Consider the following 4,362-nt stretch of genomic DNA (forward strand, 5'->3'; position numbering starts at 1 on the left):
CTCTTGTCCGAGCCCTAAATATCGACTCGGGGGTCACTGAACCCCTTTGTCTTCTTTTCCCAATGTGGAGGCATAGATTAAATCTCCTTTTTCTGCCTTTTACCATTAGTCATCTCTTCAATCAGAGAATTCAGACTGGTGACTCATCAGCCTGTTGATGGCTCTCATAGCTAGAGGGTTTGCCCTAAACTCCTGTAACAAGAAGCCAACAACCAGTTGAGTGGTGGACAACTAACTGAGAAGCTACCAGTCTCAGGGATTAGGGTCTGTGAGTAAGCAGAGGCCATGAGGTTGGAGACAGAGGGCCACAAGAGCAGGGGCAGGCAGCATGTAGGACCTAGAGGGGCGAGCAACCTGCCTCTGTGATACCCCTGCTCCTGTCACTAAGGTCCTCTTAAGTCCTTGTGCCTTACAGATGTCCCTACGATCCTATGATCCTAACGTCTTGATCCCTTCCAGGAATTTCCTTATTCCCTGTCTTGTGACAGCAGTCTTTGTGCCTAAGGACCTCCTGGGCTTGCACTATCCCCTCCGTGGTCTCCGGAAAACAGGACAGCCCGTGAGCTTCAGTGACAAGTGGACTCATCCGACAGACAAGATGATATAGGTGCTGATAAGTAGATAGGCAGACAGATGACAGACAAATGTTTTGTCTCGAGATGTGGTGGTTTGAATATGCTTGGCCTACAGGGGATAGTACTGCTAGGAGGCGTGGCCTTGTTGGAGGCAGTGTGTCACTGTGTCACTGTGGGGGTGGGCTTTGGAGGTCTCCTCCTATGCTCAGGCTCCACCTATTGAAGAGGAGAGCTTCCTCCTGCCTGCCTGAGGATGCCAGTCTCTCCCGGCTGCCTTCAGATTGAGATGCGGAACTCTCAGCTCCTTCTCCAGCACCAGGCCTGCCTGCAGGCTGCCGTGCTTCCTGCTATGATGATAATGGACTAAACCTCTGAATCTGTAAGCCAGCCCTATTTAAATGTTTGCCTAATTAAAGAGTTGCCTTGGTCATGGTGTCTCTTCACAGCAATGGAAACACCAAGACAGATGCCATCTTGCTATGTTGCCTGGGAAACCTTGAACTCTTGATCTCTAGCCTCTGACCGAGTCCTTGGATGATGAGTGTGTGCCGCTATCTCCCAAGAGCTCATTTTTCACAGGCAGTCCACTCAGTCCTGAGTCTTCCCCTAACATCACCCTCATCCAATCCGTACACACCAAGCCAATATTCCCCTGCTGTAGATCTTCCTTGGCCAGATATGAGGCAGGTTGACTAAAACTTGGTAATACAGCTGAGGATGACCTTGAACTTCTGACCTTCCTGCCTCCATCTCTCTAGTGCTGGGACTGTAGGTGTGTGCCACCAAGCTATACGGTGTGGGGATTGAACTCACAGCCTCATGTGTGCTGGGCAAAGATCTATCAGCTGAGCAAGCCCAGAGCCATCGCTTGGGCCAAAACTCCCATCAAGAGGAAAGTGGATAGAGATGAGGTAATCAGCAACTGGGAGGCAGAACCACGAGGATTGAAAGATTGAAGCTAGCCTGGGCTACGTAGTGAGGTCTAGAGTAGCCTGGGCTACATATAAAGACCCTGTCTCAAACAAACTAAACAACTGTTTGTATCGCCCATATATACCAGGAATAACATTGGATCAGATATCGAAGTACTCAGTGAGCCATACAGAAGATGACCAAACTGCCCTTTGCCATGTTTGGTCAGGAGCAGCAATCAATATCAACTCCAAGTGCCTGGAACCCTGAAGGAGACCCTGTGACCCTCCTCCAGTGTTGGGGATGACGGTTGTCATTTGTCAGCTGCAGAGGGAGGGGACATGTACCCCAGCTCTCTACCTCAGCACATATGACAGGCTCATCGGCTTCCCCAGCCCTCCCCCCCCCCCGCCTGAAAAGGTATTTAATTTGCCTTTTACAACGTGCCAATTGCAAGTTAATTAACTGGCAATTGAGAGTTATAGGCTGCGTTAGAATTTATTAATACCATTGGAAATAAATCTCCCTGGGAATTCAATTAATTGAAAAATCTCGTGAAATTCTCCATAAAGCAGGTCTGTGAGAGACTGGGGTTGGAAGTGCAGGTGCTGGCTCTCCTCGGGGCGGGAGGGGTGTGCGTTCCGAGTGGGGCTGCTTTGGGAGGGCGTTATCCTTCTCTTGGCCCGGCTCCCTTCTCACACTGCCTTAAGGGGTCTGGACAGGAGGTCATTTCATTACCCAGGTCCTGTCAGGTAGGGGTCAGTGATCATGCACAGTGGCTCACTGTGTTGCACGCAGCTAGCCTGGGGACTGGGGATGGCGACATGTTCCTGCACCTGGACATCCACAGTTGAGCATGGATGGGTGAGCTATGAGGTGAGTTTCGGATCGAGTGAGTCATGGGCTTGGCTGGGGGATCCTGGCTGTACCTTTATTACCCTTGCTGGGGCTCAGTGCTGCCTGTTTCCACCCTACACCTCATGGTTTGGGGGAAGGCTGAGAAGAAAAAACCAACTCAGGATCCCAGTCTTGAGCGTTTGCCGTGGCTGGAAGCTGTGGAAGGGCAAGTGGGCTTTCTGGTTGTGGAAAAAGCAGCCAAGATGTGTTCGGGCCACAAGGCTGGGCCTCTCCCCAGATCCCCCTTGCTGAAGCCCCCTTGAGCCTCACAGCGTGCGCATACACATGCAGGGACTGGAGGAAAAGCGAGGAGGGGAGGAAGAACTTAGGTTTCTGTATCTCTTGCCCTGGGCAAGGAACAAAGCAGTGTGCCATTCTCCATCCAGAACATTCCTGAGCCCCCTGCTCCCTGGCAAAGTTCAGCTTCAAACACATCCGTCCCCAGTCTCCCAGTACTGAGTGATCCTGGACCAGCTGGGTCCAGGACCGTGCGGGTAGAGGAGAACCACACACCTATCAGGTCTGGGAACAGGCCTATAGCCATCATTCCAGAACAGGCAGGCAAAATTCCCAACTGTGTGTCTCTTGGTCTCTCTCATCTTTAGCTTTTGGTTCCGGATTCTGTAGCTCAGAGCCTCTGCTTCCTCCATCACCTGGATATTTGCTGTCCATCTTCTTTATTAGATTTGAATTCGGGATTCAATGTCAGCAGATGTCGGCTTTGGTTTGGAGAGGTTCAGGCACACAGCAAGAACCTGATGGTACCAAGGTCTACAGTGACCCAGTAGCCGCTCTGCACCCCACCCTGACCTAGGGACCGCACCCCACCCTGACCTAGGGACCTTGCTTCTTGAGTATTTGGGTTTTTCTGAAGTTCTAGGAAGGAATTAATTGATTGGCTAAGCCGGCCTGGACAGGAACGGGATGCAGGGTAAGGGGTGCCCCGGTACAGTGCTAATAGTTTAAGCCCTAGTCGGAATAACTCTACCTCACAGCAAACCACTTTTTAGCTGTTTCACATCTCAAAATGTCACCAAGGCCATCTCTCCCATGACTAGACATTGCTTGCTGAGACCAGGAGACTCCTTGAAAGAGCAAAGGCAGACGCCCTATTAATGTATAGCATTCCCAAAGTCTGAGTTTTAAAACATTATTATTGTGTGCAGGTGATGCATGATGGGCTGTAGGTGTGAAGTCGGAGTTGTCCAAGAACACCGTTGTGAAGTTGGTTCTCTCAGTTCACCTTTATGCCACCTCCGGGGATTGAACTCAGGTCCCCAGGCATACGAAGCAAGTGCTTTTCCTACCGGCCGCATAGTCTGGTTTTATGGGGTCCCAGGTCACTGGTCCTGCTTTGACACTGAGTGTATCCTGCTCTAGAGCTTGAACAAATTCTGTTGACACTCAGAGCCTTGTGAACTCAGAGCGTGGTGGGCGTGCGATTGACAGCTAGGGAGGAGGAAATGGAGCTGTCTGCACTTTTCTTCCTCATGAACTCATCACACGCATCAGGATAAGCTTGCTTGAATCATCCTTGTGTTGTTGAGCTGTCCCGGTTGGGTAGCAGGTGTTAATTAAACACACCTGCCCGGAGTCATGCAACGCCTGGCGTCGCTCAGGTTAACTCTGCCTTATAGCACGGTGGCGCCCGCCTTTAACCCCAACACTCCGGAGGCAGAGGCAGGCGGATCTCTGTGAGTTCAAAGCCAGTCTGGTCTACATGGTGAATTCCTGGTCAGTCAAATCTTCATGTTGGGGCCCTATCTCATTAAAAAAAAAAAAAACAAAAAAAACAAAAAACCAACCAACCAAAACCTACGTGTTTGTTTTGCAGGGCTGGGGCCCCAACTTAGCTCAGATTCAGCCTTGATGGGGACAGTAGGCAGCCACTTCTTCTTCTTCTTCTTCTTCTTCTTCTTCTTCTTCTTCTTCTTCTTCTTCTTCTTCTTCTTCTTCTTCTTCTTCTTCTTCTTCTTCT

The sequence above is a fragment of the Mus pahari genome, chromosome 23 (assembly GCF_900095145.1).
Source record: "Mus pahari chromosome 23, PAHARI_EIJ_v1.1, whole genome shotgun sequence".
NCBI lineage: Eukaryota > Metazoa > Chordata > Mammalia > Rodentia > Muridae > Mus > Mus pahari.